Source organism: Scyliorhinus canicula, unplaced genomic scaffold, assembly GCF_902713615.1.
Source record: "Scyliorhinus canicula unplaced genomic scaffold, sScyCan1.1, whole genome shotgun sequence".
In the NCBI taxonomy this organism is placed as follows: domain Eukaryota; kingdom Metazoa; phylum Chordata; class Chondrichthyes; order Carcharhiniformes; family Scyliorhinidae; genus Scyliorhinus; species Scyliorhinus canicula.
Genome location: NW_024055733.1, coordinates 2,484,175 through 2,511,797, shown reverse-complemented (window position 1 = coordinate 2,511,797; position 27,623 = coordinate 2,484,175).

The window sequence follows — 27,623 nt, the reverse complement described above, 5'->3', positions numbered from 1 at the left end:
CCTATCTAACCCTCTGATCATTTTGTATGCCTCTATTAGGTCACCTCTTAACCTTCTTCTCTCTAACGAAAACAACCTCAAGTCCATCAGCCTTTCCTCATAAGATTTTCCCTCCATTCCAGGCAACATGCTGGTAAATCTCCTCTGCACCCGTTCCAAAGCTCCCACGTCCTTCCTATAATGAGGCGACCAGAACTGTACGCAAAACTCCAAATGCGGCCGTACTAGAGTTTTGTACAACTGCAACATGACCTCATGGCTCCGGAACTCAATCCCTCTACCAATAAAGGCCATCACACCATAGGCCTTCTTCACAACCCTATCAACCTGGGTGGCAACTTTCAGGGATCTATGTACATGGACACCGAGATCCCTCTGCTCATCCACACTACCAAGAATTTTACCATTAGCCAAATATTCCGCATTCCTGTTATTCTTTCCAAAGTGAATCACCTCACACTTCTCCACATTAAACTCCATTTGCCACCTCTCAGCCCAAATAGTACCAGCAGCAGGCCCAGCAGGAACAGCACCAGCAGAAGGCCCAGCAGGAACAGTCCCAGCAGCAGTCACAGCAGGAACACTACCAGCAGCAGGCCCAGCAGGAACAGTACCAGCAGCAGGCCAAGCAGAAACAGAACCATCAGCAGGCCCAGCAGAATTGGTTATCAGCATCAGAAGCAACTCCAGCAGAAAGAGCACCAGTACAGGTCCAGGGGAGACAGTACCAGCATCAGCATTCCCAGCATAAAAAGCACCAGCAGCAACAGTCCCAGCAGGAACAGTACCAGCAGCAGCCCCAGAAGGAACAGTACCAGCAACATTTCCAGCAGGAACAGTACCAGCAGCAGGCCCAGCACAAACAGTACGAGCAACAGGACGAGAGCAAACAGTACCAGCAGCAGGCCCGGCAGGAACAGTGCCAGCAGCTGGCCCAGCACAAACAGTACCAGCAGCAGGCCCAGCACAAACAGAACCAGCAGCAGACGTCCCAGTAGAAAAAGTACCAGCAGCAGCAGCCCCAGCAGAAAAAGTACCAGCAGCAGCAGCCCCAGCAGAAACACTGCCAACAGCAAATGCCCCAGCAGAAACAGTACTACCAGTAGGAGTCCCAGCAGAAACAGTACTAACAGCAGTCGTCCCAAAGAGAAAAAGTCCCATCATGTGCGGGGCAGGTTTTTTGTACACAGAGGGTGGTGAGTGCCTGGAACGCGTTGCCAGAGGCGGTTGTGAAAGAAGAAACATTAACGGTATTCAAAAGGCATCCTGACAAACACATGGATATGATGGAAATAGAGTGATTCAGCACAAGGGTGTTGAGGGTTTTTGCCAAGATTGGTATCATGGCCGGTACAGGCTTGGAGGGCCGAAGAGTCTGTTCCTGTGCTATATTGTTCTTTGTTCATTGTAATCGTCCGTGAATCAGCACACCGAGCATTATCTGCACTTCCTGCATGGGATAAAAAAAATCGTTTGTTAGATTATAAGATGCAAACTGCACAAAATAATTCAGATATGGTAGCATAGTGGTTAGCATCAATGCTTCACAGCTCCTGGGTCCCAGGTTCGATTCCCGGCTGGGTCACTGTCTGTGTGGAGTCTGCACGTCCTCCCCGTGTGTGCGTGGGTTTCCTCCGGGTGCTCCGGTTTCCTCCCACAGTCCAAAGATGTGCGGGGTTAGGTGGATTGGCCATGCTAAATTGCCCGTAGTGTCCTAAAAAGTAAGGTTAAGGAGGGGTTGTTGGGTTACGGGTATAGGGTGGATACGTGAGTTTGAGTAGGGTGATCATTGCTCGGCACAACATCGAGGGCTGAAGGGCCTGTTCTGTGCTGTACTGTTCTAAATCTATATCGTCTCAGCAAGGCTAGGCACAGTTGCAATAAGACATCCTTACCCCTGTACTCACTCCATATTGAAATAAAGGCCAACATACCATGTGCCACTTTACCCATTAGCGGGACCTGCATGCATGCTTTCAGTGACGGGTGTATGAGGATACCCAGTTCTCTTTCCACCTCAACATTTCTCAAATCTATCTCCACTTAAATTATACTCTTCCGTTCTGTTCCTCTGTCCCATGTGGTAATTCATCCACGTTATACTTGGCCATTCATTCAACTTGTCTATATCACTCCGAAGTATCTCAACATCTTAGATAACTTAGAACAGTACAGCACAGAACAGGCCCTTCGGCCCTCGATGTTGTGCCGAGCAATGAATCACCCTACTCAAACTCACATATCCACCCTATACCCGTAACCCAACAACTCCCCCTTAACCTTACTTTTTAGGACACTACGGGCAATTTAGCATGGCCAATCCACCTAACCCGCACATCTTTGGACTGTGGGAGGAAACCGGAGCACCCGGAGGAAACCCACGCACACACGGGGAGGACGTGCAGACTCCGCACAGACAGCGACCCAGCCGGGAATCGAACCTGGGACCCTGGAGCTGTGAAGCATTGATGCTAACCACTATGCTACCGTGCTGCCCATCCTCCTCATCACTTACATTCCAACCGTTTATTGTCGTCAGAAAACTTGAAAACATTGCATTTGTTTCCTTTATCCAAATTGCTGATGTATGATTTGTATTGACAGTGCCAGAGAGCTGATCCTGCGGATCCCACTGGTCATCAGCTGCCATGGGGGCAAAGGCCCATTTCTTCCTACTCTCTGTCCTGTGCCTCTCATCATCTCTCAATACACGCTAGTATATTATCTTAAACCTCATATGGTTCAATATTACAAACTGACATCGCATTTCACTTTTCTTTCAGAGCATGCGAGCTGGAAATGAAGGTATTTGTGTTAGCAGCAATACTGAATGTACATCAATTTGTATAGATAACTAACATGTTGGAAATCGGCTTATATTTAGAATGTAGAAATTCAATGTCAGAAACGAAAAGTGTTGAAAAACTCAATTTCGTCATCTGTTTGTTCTCACAGAAAGATAACTGATGTTGCAACTTCAATATCCCTGCGGTGATCCAAGATGGTATAACTGAAAAGCTTCCGTCATGAAGCAGCTAACAAGTTAACAGCGAGGCATTAACTGCAGCTGGAAGGATCCTATCATTTCACAGTGAAGATGTCGGAAACATTTACAAGTATCAGGAAAGTCTTTTACACGTTCCTTGTTTTTATTGGTGTTCCTGGTAAGTTACTCTGAAAAGCGCAGTTATTTAAACTTGTGATTGAGATTCTCTGGTTTTACACTTACTTATTAAATTTTCTCCTGAGCCGATGGTTACGTAATACAGGTACGTGACCATTCATCTGATCTGTCTGCAATTGAATTACACGAATTAGCTCTGTGGGATCATATGATTTCCTCAACTAATAAGCCACCCATGCTTCTAACTTACAGCCCACCGGAAATGTCCAGTTATTGTGTTTCGGTTCATATCTTGAACTTTGAATCCAGACTTAAATTTATACTTCGTTTTTGACGGACGGTATTAGCAGGAATACGAAACAGAATGAGAGTTGCAAATCAGAGAGGATTACCTGATTCAAGTGGCAATGTATTCCCGAGAGCAAGTGTCGGAGTAGAATTGTACTGACTGTGATCACTGATCGCAGTCGAATACATAACCGCAGTAAATATCTGTTAGTGAGTCCATCTGTGAATTCTGGATTTGTATTGTCCAGGAAGCAAGCTGGAGTTTGATACCTGACAGAACTGACCATTGATCCATTTAGATATCTGTCAGTTTTCGAGTTGCACCGACTGTATGTTACTAAACAGAGTGGAATACGCGAATTCCCCCTCCGGTGCCCAAGTATTACTGGGGTTACCTGTCAGTGCCGAATTGTGTGGAGTGTGCGTCGCAAACTGGTGTTAAATAATTTGATTCAATTTTAAGATCATTACTTGGGGTTTCAGGTAACACCCCATTCCAGGCAGCTGGCGCTCTGTTTTGCCAATCTCTCGCACTGAAAAGTTGAATCTTTTTTGCAGTTGGTTGACGTAACATTGTGATGGGTGCATACAGTACAATGAGCAAATATCTGTGTATTTCGTAATGATCTGATCAAACAGAAACTGTTCTTTCTGAAATTTGAACAACACAAGACTCTTACTGTTTCCCAATCCACTTCCTGCTTTGGTTTACTTCAAGTCTTCCAGAAATGTATTCCAATATCTGTTGCATTGTGTCGGTAGTTGAACCTAGGGCACTGTATTAATTGATTCATGAATCTATTAATCAGAGCCGCTAACTGTCCCAATTCCGTTCCTGCACTCTGATTGTCCAAAGAATATATGGAAACATATTTTTCCAATTGATATGAAACACCTGACGGCTAAATTTATTGGAATACATTTCCGAGGGAAACGTCAATTGACGACTTATTATTCAGGTGTTGACACATTTTTTGAATTCCTCCTCTCAATTAAATATTGTATTTTGTTCTGGAAATAACCTTGTTGTCTTCCGATTGTATCTCAGTTATATAAGTGCAGAAAAATATCCATCCGAAATCCTTCCCACATTGTACATCACTTCCTAACTTTGGCACTTAATTCCAATAGTTCTGCCATTCGTCGGTAGTTTGTACTCTTACAACTTTGCACTTTAATTCGAAAATCAGAGAGCTTCGCAATATCTTATTAATTAAATTCATAACGAAGATAGTTATCAAAATACTTGAACATGGTGTTTCTTTTTGGAATATGTGTTGAAGACAGTTGATTATATTCTGTATGTCTGGGCTTTCCGGTTTTTAAAAAATTACCGTTCGCTTAATTTCTTTCTGAAGATATTAGTTAGCCCCCCTGCAATTCCTTCGACTTGTGCTAGCTTCTGCTTCAAATCATCTGCCTTTAAATCCTTTGGCAATGAACTCAAGATTGTTAATGAATGGGAAAGAAAATATGCGCTTTTGCCCCATCACATTTTCAGCAACATTTTTGAATTAAATCCATCTAAACCAGATATTTAGCCTTTCTTTGATAACTTCGGCAAATATTTGCTTTAACTTAATCAAATGCATTTTTTGGATTGCAATCGCTAACATCTCAGAGATTATTTGTTGCCGCCATGATGCATTTCCCTTCCTCAGACACAGGGTCCGAATGCACATCAATCGTTTCATCCCGCGCCCAACAACTCACATAAATAGTGAGCCCCTTCCTTCGAAGCGCGGACCTGTCCTTCAGGATTACTTTTCCATTTCAAAATTGTCAGTCTCGTCGTCCGTGCGGCAAACGTCAATAAACCTCGTGAGCCTTCAATATAGTGGATGGTATCACATTATTCCAGACTCAAATTGCGGCGTCATTGGAGTTAATATGTTCGTCAGGTATAGGAGCAAAATTTGGCCATTCGGCCCATCGAGTCTGCTCCGCCATTCGATCATGGCTAATATGTTCCTCATCTGTTATCTACAATGTTACAGACCACGAACTGCATGGCGACATTAGCCAGAATATCTCCTCCCTAGAAAACCAAACTAGGAGCGTCGTCAGCAATTTAGCCTCCCGAGCCTGGCACCCTAAATGTTATCATGGCTGATCCCATTATGGCCTAAACGCCACTGTCCGGGCCGTTCATTATTACTATTCACAGATTAACAATTAAACATCTGTATACCTCCTTCTTAAATTTACTAACTAGTCTATATGTGTCCAAGCTGTGAACGATATTTGGGACTGCCCAAATATCTGGGCAGTCTGCCCAGACTGCGTGACTGCCTCCTCTGTCACGATATTTACGGGTAATGGCTTGACTCTGTTGGTGAAATCATCATTTGGTTTGACTTGGGAAATGTCATCATAATTGTTCAATTCAACCGCCGTTCTCTGCACAAGCTCCCTCTCTGACAGAAAATTCCCTTCCCGCGTTTTTTACTAATTTCTGATGGTATATTCCCGACTTACTCACCTGCCTTGAATATAGTATTAGCGACCACTACTTACTCAAAGGACTCATTGACAATATGTACGACTTGCTCCACATCGTACCAAACGATTCATATGTTGCTTCCCTGCAATGTGCTCCTGAAACGTATTAATTGTCCAGTAATCCAGGTTCCTCTCCAAAGTATTTGAAGGGACACTCTGCCAGGTTCAGTCAAGTGGCCGTGTTCATGTTTCCGTTACTTCTTTTCGAGGATGAAAGGATGTGAAATACACGTTGACGCAGCGAAGTTCCAAATACAAAGCATAATTTTATTTCATTTCGAACTGAACCACTTCAGTACCTCCATAGCAATTCTGTGGATGATCCCTCTGGGACAGCGTGAAGCTTTAAAGTGAGATTGAATTATAATATGGATTCCATGCATTGAGATGTCAATTTATTCAAATATGTCATTCTCCCCTTATTTCTTCGAACTCCATAATTCGAACAAAATCGCCAGCCCTTTTCAACACTGAAATAATCCTGCATTATTTGCGACTACATATTTGAATTGGTAATGAAAATAAATCTTGTCCCACCGTGTGTTTACTCATTTACTAATGACAACGACTTTCATCCTTAATTACATGTTGTATGGTCCAACTGTCCCAAATCGGTTTCCTTTTGCCCAGTGTCAGATTTAATATCATTCAATACTTTCTCAGTTAACGATAGAGAATACAATGCAAACCGTGATGAATGTAGGAAATGTGTATATATAGTGTGTTATGCGTTTGTGTATTTTACAGTAATGATATTTTAAAAATGAGGTCAATCTATTTGAATGATAAGTCTTCTTAATCTGTGACAAAGGAGATAACAGCTCGGCAGACTGTGATGTCAACAATGGGAGCCCTGGGTCTGCTTTTTCAGTTCAGTTGTCAGCCCTGCCCCGTGCCTGTTGTCTCTAATTTCACGTCAGAATTCTGCTCTGGGTTTAGATGAAAGTAGCTGCGTTTCGCAGACAGACTTCTAATATCGTCTTTCCCAAGGACTTGTGAACAAACCACGAAGCGGCTGATTGTTACCTTGAACATTAAGTAGCATTTGAAACGTTTGTGGATTTTGGTTCACTGAAATTTTAGAGGTAGATGGGGAAGAGCTCACAGACCGCTCTTTATTATTGTAAGAACTGCTTAACGGTTCATCAAAATTGATCTTTTTTAATGTTAACAGGATTAATCGTGTGTTCAAATTAAAGAATTTTTAAGTTACCATAAATCCCTACTTCTCAGAAGAGTCACTTCTGGGGGTGAAGCATAATTTCCTCACAGTTTATAAACTGAACAGATTGTTGGGTTTTCACACCCGATTTCCTAATATAAACTGGGGGCCTGGTCTGGTCTGTTGCTGTAACAATCAAGTCGCGAAAATGTACAACGTTCAGCTCCACTACATATATTACATGTTCCTAAATGAAACAAACATTTTACCTTGTATTTTTGACACTCCTCACTCATACCCAACATCCGCTTCTCTTCATGTTACTGTGCAATAAATGCAACACATGTCCCTGCAGTTAACCACGCTCCACTTTCCTCCCACTTTCCACCATCTATATTGTTACTGATCCTTAGACAGACTCAATCTCACCCATCCATTCCATCGCTCACAGGCTTACAAACTCAAACCATCACGCTGTCATCCAAAGTAGTTCACTCAAAATCACACCGGTGCTCATTTGAATTTAGAATAATCAGCGACCTCATTATTGAGCCATCTGGGATGGGCGAGAGGCTGTACATGGTAGATGCTGAGAGTATGTTTGCAATTCTGCGAGATTTTTGGTCCTAGGGTCATATTCTGAGTATAAGTGATCACTCATTTCCGGCAGAGATGAGGAGGAATTTCTTCTCTCAAAAGGTTAGTAAACCTGTCGAATTAATTACCGGAAATAATTGTGTGCGTATGTCGCGAAGTATGTTCACGGTTCACATATACATTGTCTTACTCAGTAAGGAATCATGGGCTTTGGTGAAAGGATTGGAGAGTAAAGTTGTGGATGATCAGAGATGCTGCGATCTAACTGAATGGCGGAGCAGTATCGGTCGGCCGAATGACTGACTTTTGCTCCTGTGTCGGATGGCTTAATGGTCGACTCTGCCTCACAAGCCTGAAGTAGTAAAAAAGGTTCACAGCCCCAGAATCTCAGATGATAAATGTAGGACGTTGTTACATCTTAAATGTAATATTTGTTGCCGTAATTGTATTAAAGCCCCTGGTTTAACAAAGGCATATTGTCTGCTAATGCACTGATTAATGGCTGGTAAACGCGTGTCATTATTGATTTCAATCATAGAACATTTACTTGTTTGCTGATGTCGTCAATGAAACATGGATTTTATTTTGAATAATCCCTGCTGTGTAGATTATGTGATGGATTGTCCTTCATCCTGCATACACAAGGCATGGGACGTGTTAGAGGGAAGAGGCAGAATAATGTTTTCTGACGCAATTACGTGCTGGAGCCAGTTCTGTCTGTAGTTTTGCAGCTTTCAATAGGTCCTACTCTGACAATACGGGCCTTGAGCCGAATGCAGGACGATTCTCTCCAAGGTTTCTGTATACGTTCCGTGGATCTGAGTAACTGCCTTGCATAACAACTTAATTTTTCCTTTCTGATATTTGACGTGCTGAAATTAGCCATAGAACATAGAACATAGAACAGTACAGCACAGAACAGGCCCTTCGGCCCTCGATGTTGCGCCGAGCAATGATCACCCTCCTTAAACCCACGTAACCTGTATACCCGTAACCCAACAATCCCCCCATTAACCTTACACTACAGGCAATTTAGCATGGCCAATCCACCTAACCCGCACATCTTTGGACTGTGGGAGGAAACCGGAGCACCCGGAGGAAACCCACGCACACACAGGGAGGACGTGCTGACTCCACACAGACAGTGACCCAGCCGGGAATCGAACCTGGGACCCTGGAGCTGTGAAGCATTGATGCTAACCACCATGCTACCGTGAGGCCCATGGATGTGTTTCATTCTGAAATACCGAAGGTTTTTTTTAAAAATTAAAGCTCTATCTTACAAATCTAATAAATAATTCCTCGTAGATATTCGAAGATTTTAGTTTCTTATGGTTGTTGTTGGATATTGCACTGACTACTGTTAATAATCAGCGGAAGAGTTTGACACAGTGGTATTGTCACTGGACAAGTAAAGCAGATACATAGAAAAATGGTCTTTTAACCAGGATGAAATCCCATACTCCAGATTAAATTTGAATTTATAACAAATCTAGAATTAAAAGTCTAACGATCACCATGAAACCATTGTCAATTGTCGGAAAGAGCCATATGTTTGCCCTGTAGGGAAGGAAATCTTCCGTCCTTACCTAGTCTCCCAAAATGTGCCTCCACACCCACAGCGATGTGGATGACTCTTCAAAGCTCACGCACGGGTAATTTGGGATGGCCAATATATGCCGGCACAGCCTGCGATGCTCCACAGCCCATGAATGAATGAAAGAAAATAAAATGCTGCATTTCGAATTGATTTATTTTCTACTATGTTTTTCATCCATTATTTTTTTTTAAAGTTACATTGCTGAAAGTGGTCCATGATTTGTGTTCGGCATTTTGTTTGAAGTAAATGTGTAAGATAAGCATCCGGTTAGGATGAATGTCACCATTCCATGTTGGATTCTGTAATATATCGCCGGTAAGCAGTGGAAGGCATACATGTAAGCATTGTTTTTGATTTGATTTGACTTATTATTATCACAATTATTAGTATACAATTAAAAGTATTGTTTCCTGCATGTTATGCAGAAAACGCATACCGTCCATAGGGAAGGAAACGAAGTAGACAGAATGTAATGTAACAGTCATAGCTTGGGTGTAGAGAAAAGATCAATTTATTACGAGGAAGGTCCATTCAAACGTTTGATGGCTGCAGGGAAGGAACTATTCTTGAGTCGGTTGATACATGACCTCAAGCTTTTGTATTATTTTTCTGAAGGAAGAATGTGGAAGATAGTACGCCCGGTGCGAGTTGGGACCTGAATTAAGCTGGTTGCCTTGCCAAGGCAGCGAGAATTGTAGACAGAGTCAATGGATGGGTAGATGTTTGCGTGATGGTCTGGGCTACATGTGGTTTCCAGCGATTTGGGCAGACCAGGATCCATACCAAGCTGTGATAGAACCACAAAGAATTATTTTAGTGGTGCATCTGTAAAAGATGGTGAGAGTCGTACATGCAATGCCAAATTTCCTTAGTCTTGTGAGAAAAAGAGTCGTTAGTGGGCCGTTAATGTCCGATTGGAGGGACCAGGACATGTTGTTGGTAATCTGGGCACCTAAAAACTTGAAGCTCTCGACGCTTTCAAATTTGTTACCATTGGGGTAGACAGGGGCACGCTCTCATCCACGTTTCTTGAAGTCGATGAAAATGTTTGTACCTCTCCTATGCACCCTGGTCCCCAAATAGGTTTACTGGGCTACACAGTGGCCTGGGTCTGTACTGCAGATCACACACCAGATGAGCATCTCACAATTCGCCCTTCTCGCAATACTCCCATGCAACCATCCCACCTGGCCCGCTTCCCTCCGCAATGCAACATTTTCCCCATCGGTGCACGGCACTGCCCCTTTGAACTCCCTTCGATACTGCCGCCAAGGGCTGTGGATGGCACAATCCATGCCGGCGAGTGCACTGCGACTCCATCCGGCGCCCTCCTGTAGGAGGTTGTGTGGATGGCTTTAGCTTTCCGGTCGTTGTCACTCTATGGAAGCATAGGCCCTGATGAACGGTAGTGAGGTGCGCAGCACGAGGACTGCCGTGCATATTGCGGCAGGGGTGGTCCGTGGCAGGGCACTGTGGGACGGGCGGTGCCAGCCCGACCTGGGGGCCAATGCACTGATCACCAGCCGTCACTACCCTCTAAATCCGCGCCTCACTGCACTCCCCCAACATCCACTTCCCCCTTCCCAAGCTCCAGCCCCAGCTCGGCCAGCCAGCCGCAGGACTAGCTGCACGCATTGGCTCCTCTGGGAACATGTCCTTCCTCCTCGGCCACTCAGCACCATGATTCATTTTTCACCCACGTGTTTGAAAAGAACGGGAGAAACTCGCCGCTGGTAATTTCTCCTGGCAGCAGCTGAACATCGCGGAGGCAGCGGGATTCGCGGGTAAGGGCGTTAATCATATGCCAGCGGTCTTTACCGTCCGGGAGGGGATAGAACGAATTGACGCCGACCAGGCACTGGACCCTGGCTTCTGTGGGGCGTCTGGCGCAACCTACGATTGTTGGCTCACATGGGAATCAACGCCGAATCGAGTTTCACGATTGTGGTGTCGCTGGATAAAGAACCCCTCCCACGTGGGTGACCTGTTCACATGTTTGCTAATAATGTGTCGGAGATCCCGCTTATTGACGGGCAGGGTAATCCGACAGAATCCCAGTGAACTGATCCGTGACTGGCTAAAATGTGTTGTACGATATTGAGTTCCATTGTGTGAGTGCTAATCCTGAGTTGCTGCCGAATCGGTGAACAGTGTGTCGTGTTTTCGAGTCTGGGGATCGTCGCTCAGCGTGAATGATGATGAATAAAGAGGATGATCAGGAGGAAAGTAACTGGGCTCTTCTTCTGTCAGTGCTACTACCCCAATAATGGTAGTATTTGAGGCGAAGGAAGGCTGATTATCAGTCACATGGATGTTGCTGAATGTCTTATTATTCACAAAGGAGAGGGACATCTGAATGAGATAGCCTATTTTTGAGTATTGTTTGTTTGGACAATGTCTCCCGCGACGTTACTGTTGTTTTTCCTATCGTGGTAGACGATGTGGCCACGAGACATTGGTGGAAATCCTTGGGAAATGCAGTAATCCTGCTGTCTGTTGCTTCCACAGAGGATTCCAGTTCCAGTGTGTATAAATCTGATTCAGGATCCGATAATTTATTGGCGGATCGATGGCTCATCCAATGCGAAATGTTGCCGCCTTCGTCTACACTTTGTTTTCCTTTGTCAAAAAGGGACCTGTCACCGTGAAAACTGTCAAACAGATGAAATCAGATCGCCAATCTCATAAATCATTTGGATGATTGAACGAGCGTTCAGCTGTAACGTCAGGGCTGCGCTTGACATATTTACATTATAAAGTCAGGCCGAGGCGGTTTATGAAGCTAGGATTCTGCTGTGCCTTATTCAGAAAATGACAATGTGTTTTCAGTAACTAGACATATTTTCTCTCGTCTCTGTCTTACAGTTAATTTAATGGCAATTATGATCCTGTCCAGGAGAAATTGTGGCCTTACCGTCTGCGTCACACGGTACCTCATCGCCATGGCAACGGCGGATCTTCTGGTCATTATCATCGTGGTCATATTGACCATCATCAATAATTATTATTTCCCAGTGAGTTTCCTATATATCACCCCTGTGTGCAGTGGTAAAATTGTCCTGATGGGTGCAGCCACAGATTGTTCCGTTTGGTTCACCATAGCGTTTTCCTTTGATCGATTTGTGGTCATTTGCTGTCCGAAGCTGAAAACAAAATACTGCACCGGAAAAACAGCGACTGTGGTTCTCGCAACAACTGGAATACTGTTAATTTTAAAAAACATTCCCATCTACTTCACATATATGCCTATATTCATATTCCACAATGTACCGTGGGGCTGTCAAAGAAAGGCCAGTGCGTTTATTGATCCCAGATGGATTGGATTTCAGTGGTTTGATAAGGTCACAACTCCATTGCTCCCATTCGGTTTAATTCTGTTGGTAAACGCTTTGACAGTCAGACATATTGTTATGACAAGTCAGGTCCGTCAGGGACTGGTGACGCAGAGTAAGGGAAAAAATTACAGTGATCCAGAGATGGAAAGCAGAAGGAAATCTATGATTTTACTCTTCAGTATATCTGGAACCTTCATTCTTTTGTGGTCGGTCAATGTTATAAAATTCGTGTATGTTAAAGTGATCGGTTTATTTAATATCGGTGCATCTGCATATACATTAGAAAGTGTTGCAGCTATGCTGCTCAATTTAAATTGTTGCACAAACACATTTATTTATGTGGTTACTCAGGCCAAGTTCAGAGATCAAATCAAGTTAACGCTGAAATATCCGTTCAAAGCCATTGCACAGAGACTCAACCAATCCAGGAGCTCCGCCGAGTGACAGGCAGCCGGATTAGCAAATCAGGCAGAACGCAGAATCACTACGAACTTTTTCAGCTGAGCAGAAATCCTGTTCCTATCACTCCGATAATCTTTCAATCAGATATAATCATCTAGTCCGTGAGGTTCATCTCAACAAACCGTTGAATATGAGCGGGTGAAGTATGGACACATCAGCCAATCAGGAAATATAAGGGAAACACCCGCAGAATCACTGAGGAACTGAATAGAGAGAGAAGGCTCCATGTCATTGAACGGCAATTCTGAACCACGTCACCTCCATTCAAAACACTGGCGGTTTAATGGTGACGGGGAGCCGGGCGTGGCGGCAGGAAATGTGGCAATTTACTGGCGAAGGAGAATCGCTTCCGGGTCTGACGTCGTCGTTGAACCTGTCTGGAGAATCCCAGCGACATTTTGTGATATCGGTCAAACAGTCTCCTTCCCATTGTCAATTGAGATATTCTCTATTTGAAGTACACGGGATAGTGGTGGAAAATCCAGGAAAGTCACATCTTTAAAAAGTAATTTTGTCCAGAGTAATGTCCAGTCATTTATTTCAACACACTGTCTTCTCTCTGTACTTCGAGAGCAAATTAAATGGAATTAAATTTGGACAATAATTCAAAAAGCTGCCTCTGGTTAAAAAGTGGTAAGCAACACATGAATAAAGAGAACACTCAGAAAGGCAGTGCTTCCTACCTCATTGATCATTCAGCATTATAGGTTTGATTGGATATTATGTCAATATTGGTCACATGGCAAAATGTCCTTGTCGACAACAATCTGAGAATGGTCAGTAAATCTGTATTTAATGAAGGTTCAGGTATAAATGTCATTCAGGCCATTCCCACCCTTAAGTGTAGCCTCATTTAATATCATACATCGAAAAATAGAACATAGGAGCAGCAGGACGTCATTCAGCTTCTCGCGACAGTTCCGCCGCTTAATTAGATCATAACCTGCAATAATTTGGCACACCATGCTTACCACGAATCAATACACTTATGTGTACAATTGTTTAATGACTCCGCTTGCTCCAGTTTTACAGGAAATGTCTTCTTCAGATGCACGAGCCTCTGGGTGTAAAATAAGTAAACGGCTCATTTCAGTTGGAAAGGGAAAAGCATTTAATTTTAAACGGTGACAGCTAGTTCCTCATTGCCATGATATTTATACAGATTGTAAATAGTTGACGTTCCGCGGCACGGTGGGACAGTGGTTAGCACTGCTGCCTCACAGACCCACGTCCCGGATTCAATTCCGGAGGTTGCACATTCTCCCCGATTTTTTCCTTCCACAGTAGAAGATGTGCAGGTTAGATGAATTGGCCAGATGAAATTGTTAGTTGTGATTACTGGGTAATGGGGATACGGTGGACGCGTGGGCTGTGGTAGGGTGTTACTCTCAAGGGCCGGTGCAGAATCGATGTACCAAAAGGTTTTCTTCTGCACTGAAAGGATTCTATGATTCTATTCTGATCCCTCTGGTACACCACAGGTTACATTTTGGCAACTGATTAAAATGTCCAGTCTCTAGTCCTGTAAACATTTAGACTTCTATCGATGGCAAAGTGTTATGCCCGAAAATGTTTTCAATTTCGTTGCTAACAGAATTTCTCTCTTGTAAGAAATCAAACTGATTCTGCAGGGATATCTTTAACTGGGCAAGCAACCCGTTCCAAGTAAATTAATACCAACTTCTGATATTGTCACGTGAGAGTACCTTTAAGAGATGGGTGTTATAAATGGGTACATAGAACATAGAACGATACAGCGCAGTACAGGCCCTTCGGCCCTCAATGTTGCACCGACATGGAAAAAAAAACTAAAGGCCATCTAACCTACACTATGCCCTTATCATCCATATGCTTATCCAATAAATTTTTAAATGCCCTCAATGTTGGCGAGTTCACTACTGTTGCAGGTAGGGCATTCCACGGCCTCACCACTCTTTGCGTAAAAAACCCACCTCTGACCTCTGTCCTATATCTATTACCCCTCAATTTAAGGCTATGTCCCCTCGTGCTAGCCACCTCCATCCGCGGGAGAAGGCTCTCGCTGTCCACCCTATCTAACCCTCTGATCATTTTGTATGCCTCTATTAAGTCACCTCTTAACCTTCTTCTCTCTAACGAAAACAACCTCAAGTCCATCAGCCTTTCCTCATAAGATTTTCCCTCCATACCAGGCAACATCCTGGTAAATCTCCTCTGCACCCGTTCCAAAGCTTCCACGTCCTTCCTATAATGAGGCGACCAGAACTGTACGCAATACCCAAATGCGGCCGTACCAGAGTTTGGTACAGCTGCATCATGACCTCATGGCTCCGGAACTCAATCCCTCTACCAATAAAGGCCAACACACCATAGGCCTTCTTCACAACCCTATCAACCTGGGTGGCAACTTTCAGGGATCTATGTACATGGACACCGAGATCCCTCTGCTCATCCACACTACCAAGAATTTTACCATTAGCCAAATATTCCGCATTCCTGTTATTCTTTCCAAAGTGAATCACCTCACACTTTTCCACATTAAACTCCATTTGCCACCTCTCAGCCCAGCTCTGCAGCTTATCTATGTCCCTAATAGTATGTATAAAAATATCTGTAGTGAGAGTACCTTCAAGAAATGGGTGTTTATTACTGCAGTGATGTCAGAAAGTGGGTGGAGCTGGACTGTCTCAGCTTTTTACTTTCATGTTAGGCTGTTTGCTGCAGGGTGTGTTTACGTTTCCTATTAAGAGCTGGATAGCTGCAGTCACGGCAACAAGGTGTATGCATCTCTCTCTGTAATCTAAAGATTGTAAATCGATCCTGGTGATTTAGAACTAATAACAGTAGTGGCATTAACCTGATGTCCTTCTGGTAAAAGGTTTTTGAAGTCTCATGGATGTTAAAAGGAAAGCTTAAAAAAACACGGTAGCATGGTGGTTAGCATAAATGCTTCACAGCTCCAGGGTCCCAGGTTCGATTCCCGGCTGGGTCACTGTCTGTGCAGAGTCTGCACGTCCTCCTCGTGTGTGCGTGGGTTTCCTCCGGGTGCTCCGGTTTCCTCCCACAGTCCAAAGATGTGCGGGTTAGGTGGATTGGCCATGCTAAATTGCCCGTAGTGTCCTAAAAAGTAAGGTTGGAGGGGGTTGTTGGGTTACGGGTATAGGGTGGATACGTGGGTTTGAGTAGGGTGATCATGGCTCGGCACAACATCGAGGGCCGAAGGGCCTGTTCTGTGCTGTACTGTTCTATGTTAAAGGATCACTTAGTGTTGTATATTTTAGGGGTTGTATTTGAATTAACGGTTGCAAAGATGTTCACTGTATGTTTTAAACAGAATAGAATAAAGATTGTTTTTCTTTAAAAATACTTTTCCATTTCTACTGTAGCACACCTGTAGCGTGGGCCGTGTGCTCTCCAAACCACAATCCATTAAAAGCTGTGGGTCACGTGAACTCCATGATACACTTTTGGGTTTTCTAAACCATGGCCCATAACAATATTCCCTGCAAAAGTGGTTAGGCTAACTGGCCTGTAGTTTCTGCTTTCTGATGCGCTGCCTTTTTGAATAGTAGAGGTACATTTGCAAACTTACAGAAGAATGGAACCTTTTCCGAATCTCTGGAGGTTTGGATGATTAAAAACAATCATCATAGAATTTACAGTGCAGAACGAGGCTACTTGACCCATCGAGTCTGCACCGGCCGTTGGAAAGAGCACCATACTGAAGCACACACCTCTTCCACCCCATCCTCTTAACCCAGTAACACCAATTAATCTTATTGGACATTAAGGGAAATTTAGCATGGCCAATCCACCTACCCGCACATCATTGGACTGTGGGAGGAAACCGGAGCACCCGGAGAAAACATACGCATACACGGGGAGAACATGCAGACTCCACACAGACAGTGACCCAAGCTGGGAATCTAAGCTGGGACCCTGGAGCTGTGAAGCAACTGTACTAATCACTGTGCTACCGTGCTGCCCCTATAGCAATGTGTCATCTATCTCATGGCTACTTAATGAATAATCAATGATGACTTGCATCGTGATCCGGGCACCTGATATCCTCCATCTCCCACAATTGACTGAATAGCACTCCATTAATGGTTCTTTTCCTGTGTTGCTCTCTCCTTTCCATTTAGTGAATAATAGCTGATTCTAAGGTGCTTCTTGCATCCACCACAGGAAAACTGGCATAAAATAAATGTTCAGTTCATTTTCCATAGCTGACTACTTTTCTCGGAGCCAACCATATATTGTTTTAATAGTTGAGAACATTTTATTTGTTTTGGGTAGCTTTATCATGAAAATTAATGTTCCCTTATTAATATTTCAGTCCTCCTTTGATATTGCTATCATAGCCTGTCCGATCTTCGGGCCTGTTAACTGTCCGTCACAATTACATGTTTATTTTTTAAGTTGCATGTTATCTTTAAACGATTAATCTTTTAAATAATTAAAAACAAATATTGAAAGGTTTTGAATTTAAGGGACAATTTAGCATACACAGTCCACCTGTACTGCAGATCTAATTGGTTGTGGGTGTGAGACTACCGCAGTCACGCGGGGAATGTACAAACTCCATAAATTCAGCATTTTTAACCACCGTGCCAACCTGCTGCCCATTTAACCGATTAAGTTCAACTGGATGTTGTGTCTTTTTGCTGTTTTTTCTGCCCTGTCGTGTTGGGTCTATTCTATGCATTTAGAAACCCCCCTAAACGTGTGGCGCATCATTTTGATCCATTACACTAATTTTCCCATTCATTTTAACCAGCTCAGCATTTAAAACCCTCACAACGCCTCTTATTTAAATTTGAAAACAGAGCCTCAAACACATTTTCTTCCCCTCACCATGAAGATAAAATTGAATCAAAAAATGTTTGCTGCTACCGAGTTGCCTCTTTCACTGTGAGATATTTAATTATTTCCTACTAATGTCAGTTCCAGGTCCAGCATAGCGCGCACTCTAGTTGGATTCAGAATATAATATTCAAAGAATCTGTAAAGAACATTTTCAATGAACCGTTCTTTATGACTGCCTTTACGATTCTGAATGTTCCAGGATAAATACAAGTTTCTGTCTCCATGATTATCGCTGTGTCTTTCTCTTAAGCTTCAATTTCATTTTACTTTATGCTGCATTCTATACTGTGGTTATTATTTGGGGACGTTATACATGACACCCGCAAGTGAATCATTGATTTAATCATTTCTCATCTAGAAACAAACCATTTCCATCTCTTGGTCTTCTGAACTTAGATCATCTCTCTCCAATAATAGTAGCTTATTGTCAAAAGTGGGGTTCAAAGAGGTTACTGCGAAAAGCCCCTTGCCGCCACATTCCGGCGATGTTCGGGGAGTCCGGTATGTGAATTGAATCCACGCTGCCGGCTTGTTCTGCATTACCAGCCAGCTATTTAGCCCAGTGTGCTAAACAAGGCCCTCTTCGCTGGTGATATCATTAGTAACCAGCAGAACCTCTCCTTCACCTTATTCCCCCTTTATTTACAGCCAACCCATCCTTCACTCTTTAATACTCAGGCCAAAATCATGGTCCTCTTCCCACCATTTCTCCATAATCGCTGTCGAATGATTCTGTATTGAGTCCGATCTCAGTTCATTTGCTTTATTTCATATGTTCGGTCCATTCAGTTACAGATCTTTTATTTTCATCGTTTTATTCTTCTTCACAACCTGTAGTCTCTCCTGCTAATTTGACGTCCCTGTGCCTTGTTTTCACGGTCTGTGTTTCATTTCTCGCAACAATACCTCCCTCCCTCTGTCTGGTCTCTGATTAACCGCGTGATCCAAAATTCGATGAGTTGCCAACATTATTTCGTTTTAAATCCTCTCGTCTCCCCCAGTTATGTGGTTCACAAGAATTCCGATCCCAACACTGTCCGCGTATACAAGGTTAAAATGGTAAACATTACAAAATATCCAGTCAAGTTGCAACGTCCCACGTTTCATAACTCATTTCTCCTGGAACAGTATTTGATCCAGGTATCCATGTCTGTCATTTCCAACAAGTCAGGGACCGTCTGCCGTGCAATGATGTTGCGTGTGGTTGCTTCCGATCAGATGGCATGACACTGTCAATTATGTGTTCTGCCGGCGAAGTTCGCATTAATCCCAATCTCAGTCAAATCAGGACCCCGGACTGAATTGCATTGTGCCACTATATAAACTACATATCCATGGAATAACTTATATAAGCATGCACGAATTTGTTAATTTGTCATCAGTGACATATCTATTGTCGTGTTACGAACCAACAAGTTCATTTAAACCTGGATAATGAGGAGCGGTGCAGAAACCCCAATAAACACTTCCTCCTGCAGCCGGTAAATGGAATGGCAGACTGCCAGGAGACCCTCCAGAATCAAAACATTACACTGTGCAGGGAGTGTATCAGGGAAAAGTTCCAAAAGAACATCTAGCGGAGCTGAATGAGCGTCGCTCACATTTGTACGCATTTCATTATTTGTTAAGCCTCTGTCGTTACTCGAAAAAGTGTTTCTTTTTCGAAAAAAATTCACAGTACTTAATTATTATTTTCTCCAAGGGGAAATTTAGCGTAGACAATCCACCAACGTTGAACATTTTGGTGTGTGGGGGTTAAACCCACGTAAACATGGGGTCACCCTGTTGGGAGTTTTCTATAGGCCACCTAATAGTTCTAGGGATGTAGAGGAAAGGATGGCGAAGATGATTCTGGAAAAGAGCGAAAGTAACAGAGTAGTTGTTATGGGAGACTTTAATTTTCCAAATATTTACTGGAAAATATATAGTTCGAGTACATTAGATGGGTCGTTCTTTGTAAAATGTGTGCAGGAGGGTTTCCTGACACAATATGTTGACAGGCCAACAAGAGGCAAGGCCACATTGGATTTGGTTTTGGGTAATGAACCAGGCCAGGTGTTAGATCTGGAGGTAGGTGAGCACTTTGGAAACAGTGACCACAATTCGGTGACCTTTACGTTAGTGATGGAAAGGGATAAGTACACCCCGCAGGGCAAGAGTTATAGCTGGGGGAAGGGCAATTATGATGCCATTAGACCTGACTTAGGATGTGTAGGTTGGAGAAGTAGGCTGCAAGGGTTGGGCACACTGGATATGTGGAGCTTGTTCAAGGAACAGCTATTGCATGTTCTTGATAAGTACGTACCAGTCAAGCAGAGAGGAAGGGGTCGAGCGAGGGAACCGTGGTTTACCAAAGAAGTGGAATCTCTTGTTAAGAGGAAGAAGGAGGCCTATGTGAAGATGAGGCGTGAAGTTTCAGTTGGGGCGCTTGATAGTTACAAGGAAGCGAGGAAGGATCTAAGGAGAGAGCTAAGACGAGCAAGGAGGGGACATGAAAAGTCTTTGCCAGGTAGGATCAAGGAAAACCCAAAAGTTTCTATAGTTATGCCAGGAATAAAAGAATGACTGGGTAAGAGTAGGGCCAGTCAAGGACAGTGGTGGGAAGTTGTGTGTGGAGGCTGAGGAGATAAGCGAGATACTAAATGAATACCTTTCGTCAGTATTCACTCAGGAAAAAGTTAACATTGTGGAAGAGAATGTTGAGACCCAGGCTATTAGAATAGATGGCATTGAGGTGCGTAGGGAAGAAGTGTTGGCAATTCTGGACAAGGTGAAAATAGATAAGTCCCCGGGGCCTGATGGGATGTATCCTAGGATTCTCTGGGAAGCCAGGGAAGAGATTGCTGAGCCTTTGGCTTTGATTTTTAAGTCATCATTGGCTACAGGAATAGTGCCAGAGGACTGGAGGATAGCAAATGTGGTCCCTTTGTTCAAGAGGGGGAGTAGAGATAACCCCAGTAACTATAGGCCGGTGAGCCTAACGTCTGTGGTGGGTAAAGTCTTGGAGAGGATTATAAAAGATACGATTTGTAATCATCTAGATAGGAATAATATGATTAGGGATAGTCAGCATGGTTTTGTGAAGGGTAGGTCATGCCTCACAAACCTTATCGAGTTCTTTGAGAAGGTGACTGAACAGGTAGACGAGGGTAGAGCAGTTGATGTGGTATATATGGATTTCAGTAAAGCGTTTGATAAGGTTCCCCACGGTCGGCTGTTACAGAAAATACGGAGGCTGGAGATTGGGGGTGATTTAGAGAAGTGGATCAGAAATTGGCTAGTTGAAAGAAGACAGAGAGTGGTAGTTGATGGGAAATGTTCAGAATGGAGTTCAGTTACGAGTGGCGTACCACAAGGATCTGTTCTGGGGCCGTTGCTGTTTGTCATTTTTCTAAATGACCTAGAGGAGGGCGCAGAAGGATGGGTGAGTAAATTTGCAGACGACACTAAAGTCGGTGGAGTTGTAGACAGTGCGGAAGGATGTTGCAGGTTACAGAGGGACATAGATAAGCTGCAGAGCTGGGCTGAGAGGTGGCAAATGGAGTTTAATGTGGAGAAGTGTGAGGTGATTCACTTTGGAAAGAATAACAGGAATACGGAATATTTGGCTAATGTTAAAATTCTTGGTAGTGTGGATGAGCAGAGGGATCTCGGTGTCCATGTACATAGATCCCTGAAAGTTGCCACCCAGGTTGATTGGGTTGTGAAGAAGTCCTATGGTGTGTTGGCCTTTATTGGTAGAGGGATTGAGTTCCGGAGCCATGAGGTCATGTTGCAGCTGTACAAAACTCTAGTACGGCCGCATTTGGAGTATTGCGTACAGTTCTGGTCGCCTCATTATTGGAAGGACGTGGATGCTTTGGAACGGGTGCAGAGGAGATTTTCCAGCATGTTGCCTGGTATGGAGGGGAAATCTTATGAGGAAAGGCTGATGGACTTGAGGTTGTTTTCGTTAGAGAGAAGAAGGTTAAGAGGTGACTTAATAGAGGCATACAAAATGATCAGAGGGTTAGATAGGGTGGACAGCGAGAGCCTTCTCCCGCGGATGGAGGTGGCTAGCACGAGGGGACATAGCCTTAAATTGAGGGGTAATAGATATAGGACAGAGGTCAGGGCTGGGTTTTTTACGCAAAGAGTGGTGAGGCCGTGGAATGCCCTCTCTGCAACAGTAGTGAACTCGCCAACATTGAGGGCATTTAAAAGTTTATTGGATAAGCATATGGATGATAAGGGCATAGTGTAGGTTCGATGGCCATTAGTTTTTTTTCCATGTCGGTGCAACATCGAGGGCCGAAGGGCCTGTACTGCGCTGTATCGTTCTATGTTCTATGTTCTATGAATGTGCAAACTCCACACGGACAGTGACCCACGGCCAGGGTTCGAAACCGGGTCTTCAGCACCCTAAGCTGCAGTGCTAACCACTGTGCCACGTGCCACCCTGAAAACGTGTTTCTCATCGATTTAAATTATCCAGACAGAAAAGCTCTGAACTATCATAAAGTGGTTTTATTCAAAATTATGATGCCTTCTAGTGGATTCAGAGGTCAGTTTTGACCAGATTGAACTTATATGTAGCTTCCGAATTCACTTAATGTGGTTTTTGGTAAAGTAATATCTCTCTTCCACAAGTCTCGCAAATTATAAGCGAATAAATGCAGAACTGTTAGTTTACATATTTGCTCGGCCAGGGAGAATGTTTCTGCTAGTGATTGGCGTACCATCGAACAGCTCGAAAAATAATATAAATGTGGTAGAAGATGAAACGTTCCATGTTGACGAGAAAAAGGAATAGAGCTGAACGTTCTCCTATTTCCTAATTTATGTGGCAATGTTTAGAAACTGTCACTATTTCAGTGTTAAGTAACTTTCTATTAAATTATTGTCACTGAAATTTAAACATATTCATGTCAAAAAATGTGCAACGCAACACAATAGTGCGGCATGCAGCAACGTTTACAAGCAATAACATGAACCCCAATCGCTGAAATATAACATGAAGCAAGAAACAATCCCTGCCCCTCTCACACAAAGATAACAGTGACCAGATCTTTAAAGTGCAAAATAACAGTCCATCTTCAACCCTCTCCCCATAAACATGACCTTCTCAAGATTCAGGAATTGCATTCGATCACCCGGAAATGCTGCCGCACTGGATGGCGTCACTTGTCTCCAGGTTAACCATATCCATCACCGGGCCAGCAGCGATACGATTATCAATGCATTCATCCCGCCCCGTCCTCAAAACCAGCTAGTCCCAAACGACACACACAACAACTAATAGGCGTGCAGATATGCTTCGGATAGAAACAGCAAATGTACATGTCGTGAACAGGAACTCCCAAACACAGCTCACACTTATCTTCGACCCCTTCAAAAAAATCGGCTGAATCTGACCCTGGTGAGGTGAGCCCTAAACACAAATTTGATTGTATTGGATTGGATTTGTTTATTGTCACGTGTACCGAGGTACAGTGAAAAGTATTTTTCTGCAAGCAGCTCAACAGATCATTAGAAAAGGGAATTAAACAAAATTCAAGAAAATAAATGCGAATACATAATAGTGCAACACAAGATATACAATGTAACTACATAAGAATTGGCATCGGTTGAAGCATACAGGGTGCAGTGTTAATGAGGTCAGTAAATAAGAGGGTCATTTAGGAGTCTGGTGACAGTGGGGAAGAAGCTGTTTTTGAGTCTGTTCATGCGTGTTCTCAGACTTCTGAATCTCCTGCCTGACGGAAGAAGTTGGAAAAGTGAGTAAGCCGGGTGGCAGGGATCCTTGATTATGCTGCCCGCTTTCACCCGGCAGCGGGAGTTGTAGATCGAATCAATGGATGAGAGGCAGGTTCGTGTGATGGACTGGGCGGCATTCACGACTCTCTGAAGTCCCTTGCGGTCCTGGGCCGAGCAGTTGCCATAGTAGGCTGTGATGCAGCCCGATAGGATGCTTTCTATAGTGCATCTGTAAAAGTGGGTAAGGGTTAATGTGGAAATGCCGAATTCCCTTAGTTTCCTCAGGAAGTATAGGCGCTGTTGTGCTTTCTTGGTCATCGCGTCGACGTGAGTGGACCAGGATAGATTTTTGGTGATGTGCACCCCTAGGAATTTGAAACTGCTAACCATCTCCACCTCGGCTCCGTTGATGCTGACAGGGATGTGTACAGTACTTTGCATCCTGAAGTCGATGACCAGCTCTTTAGTTTTGCTGCCATTAAGGGAGAGGTTGGTGTCGTTACACCACTCCACTACGTTCTCTATCTCCCTCCTGTATTTGGGCTCGTCATTATTAGAGATCCGGTCCACTATGGTTGTATCGTCAGCAAACTTGTAGATGGAGTTGGAACCAAGTTTTGCCACGCAGTCGTGTGTGTACAGGGAGTAGAGTAGGGGGCTAAGTACTCAGCCTTGCGGGGCACCGGTATTGAGGACAATTGTCTAGGAGGTGTTGGTGTTCATTCTTACTGCCTGTGGTCTGTTGGTCAGAAAGTCAAGGATCCAGTTGCAGTGGAGAGCCAAGTCCTAGGGTTTGGAGCTTTGATATGAGCTTGGCTGGGATTATGGTGTTGAAGGCGGAGCTGTAGTCAATAAGAAGGAGTCTGATGTAGGAGTCCTTGTTTTCGAGATGCTCTAGGGATGAGTGTAGGGCCAGGGAAATGGCGTCTGATGTGGACCGGTTGCGACGGTATGTGAATTGAATTGGTCAAGGTGTTCCGGGAGTATGGAGGTGATGCGCTTCATGATCAGCCTCTCGAAGCACTTCATTACAACTGACGTCAGGGCCACCGGGCGGTAGTCATTGAGGCATGTTGCCTGGTTCTTCTTTGCTTCCGGCATGATGGTGGTCTTCTTGAAGCAGGTGGGGACCTCGGAGTGGAGTGGGGATAGGTTAAAGATGTCTGTGAATACCTCTGCAGCTGGTATGCGCAGGCTCTGAGTGCACAACCAGGGATCCCATCCGGGCCCATCGCCTTCCGTGGTTTCACTTTCAGGAAGGCCGATCTGACTTCGGAAACTGTGATGGTGGGTATGGGTGAATTATGGGCTGCTGGGGCACTCGACAGCGGATTGTTGGTTACCTGCTCAAACCGAGAATAGAATGCATTAAGTTCATCGGGGAGGGGTGCGCTGCTGCCAGAGATACTGCTCGGCTTCGCTTTGTAACCCGTTATGTTGTTTAGTCCTTGCCACAACCGCCAGGAGTCTGTCTGTGACTCTAGCTTAGTTTGATATTCTCTCTTTGCATCTCGGATGGCTTTGCCACACATACATAGATAGATAAGTACAGAGAAAATATGAGCAGGAGGAGGCCTTTTGGACCTTCGAGCCTATCATTCATCACTATAACGGCTGATCATCCAAATCAAGACCCTAAGCCGGTTTTCTCCACATAGCCTTTCATCCCATTCTCCCCAAGTGCTATAACCAGTCGCCTCTTGAAAATATTTAAAGTTACAGCATCAACTTCTTCCGAAAGTAATGAATTCCACAGGCACACCGCTCTTTGTGTGAAGAAATGTCTCCTTATTTCTGTCCGAAATATTTGACCCTGAATCCTGAGGCTGTGACCCCTGGTTCTAGGCACACCCATCATTGGTAACATATTCGCAGCATCCACCCTGTCTAGGCCTATTATAGTTTTATAAGTCTCTATGAGATCTCCCATCATTCTTCTGAAGTACATCGAGACCAATCTCAGCCTAGTAAATCGCTCCTCTGACAGTCCCGCCATCCTTGGAAACTTTCTGGTAAACCTTCGCTGCACTCCCTCGAGAGCAAGACCATCCTTCCTCAGAGAGGGAGATCAAAACTGCACGCAATCGTCCGTGTTGCCTCAACAAGGCACTACACAATTGCAGCACCACATCGCTGCTTCTATACTCGAAACCACTTGCAATGAAGGCCAATGTACCATTAGCCTTCTTTACCACCTGCTGCATCTGCATGCTTACATTCAGCGAATCGTGCACAGGGACACCCAGGTTTCGCTGCACACTCCCCTCTCACAATTTACAACCATTCAGGTAGTATTCTGGTTCCTGTTTTTGCTACCAAACTTTATAACCTCACACTTATCCAAATTATACTGCATCTGCCATTGGTTTGTGCACTCGCCCAAACTGTCCAGATTTTGCTGTAGGATCCCTGTATCCTCGTCACAATTCACCCTCCCACCTAATTTGGTATCATCTGCAAACTTTGAGATGTTAAATTTTGTTCCCTCATCCAAATCAGTCATATATATTGTGAATAGCTGGGGTCCCAGTACCGATCCCTGCGGTACCCCACTGATTACTGGCTGCCAATTTGCAAATGACCCATTAATCCCTACTCCTTGGTTCCTCTCTGCAAACCAGTTTTCTATCCACCTCAAAACATTGCCCCCAATCCCATGCGATTTAGATTTCCACAATAATCTCTTATGCCGGACTTTGTTAAACGCATTCTGAAAGTCTAAATATACCACATCTACTGGCTCCCCCTTGTCGACTGTACTGGTTAACTCTTCAAAGAATTCCCACAGATTTGTCGAGCATGATTTTCCCTTGAGCTGTATCAATCTCAACGTCGTGGATGATAACGTAGCATATACCCACCAGAGCGACGGACTCTACTCCTCCACTTCCAAAATGGGTCACAGCTCCTCCCACTTGACCATCACATCTTGCAGCGCAGTTTTCTCTTCCCTCGCGATTCGCCCCCATATACCTGACGTGCCGCCCTCCATCGAACGCAGTCGAGGGAATCCTTTCAAACAGAGTAGACGGCGGTGCCTCCGGGAATGTCGGAAGTGCCCCTAAGCAAAGTCCCGCAGTTGGAAATACTAGAACATTGCCGACCATCCCGGTTCCACCACCTCTGTCCCCGCCCCCCCCCCCCCCCCCCCCCACCCACCCACCCACCCGCCCACTATTTCACCTCCTCTAAACGCGCGAACGGCTCCTCCAGAAACAATTATTTCACCCTCCGAACCGTTTGGCTCCTCAGCCCCGAATGTTGCATCCAATTTTGTCGCCTCTAACAAATAGTTCCCGTAGATAAGTGTCCACCTTGACACTGCTACCAATTTAAAATGCTGGCGTAATCTCCGCCATATCTTCGATGTTGAAATTACCACCGGAATCACGATGCATTTTGCTCGGGCAAACGGCAGTGATGACGCCAGGATCGCATCCAAACCTGTCCCTTTGCAAAACCCAGACGGCATCCATATCAAAATGACTGCGTGAACCCGAACCAACCCCAACACCTTCTCCGTATTGCAGTCCAACAAAATTAAATGTGAGGTAATGCATTTTGGAAGTTCTAATACAGATGGGAACAATACAGTAAATGGCAGATCCCTTATGTGTATTAAGAAGCAGAGTTGATCATGGTGTACAGGTGCAGAGGACGCTGAAAGTAGCAACCCTGGTGGACAAGGTAGTGAAGAAGGTATTTGGCATGCTTGCCTTCATTGGTCGGGCATTGAATATAAATTTTGTAAATCATGCTGCAGTTGTACAGGGCCTTAGTTCCGCCACACTTAGAATATAACGTGAAACACTAGCGCCGCATTACCAGAAGGATGTGGAGGCTTTGGCGAGTGTATAGAAAACATTTTCTTGAATTTTGTCTCCTATGAAGGGCATTACCTGTGTTGAGAGGTTGGATAAGCACTACTGGAAGGATGAGGAGGCTTTGGAGCGGGTACAGAACATGATT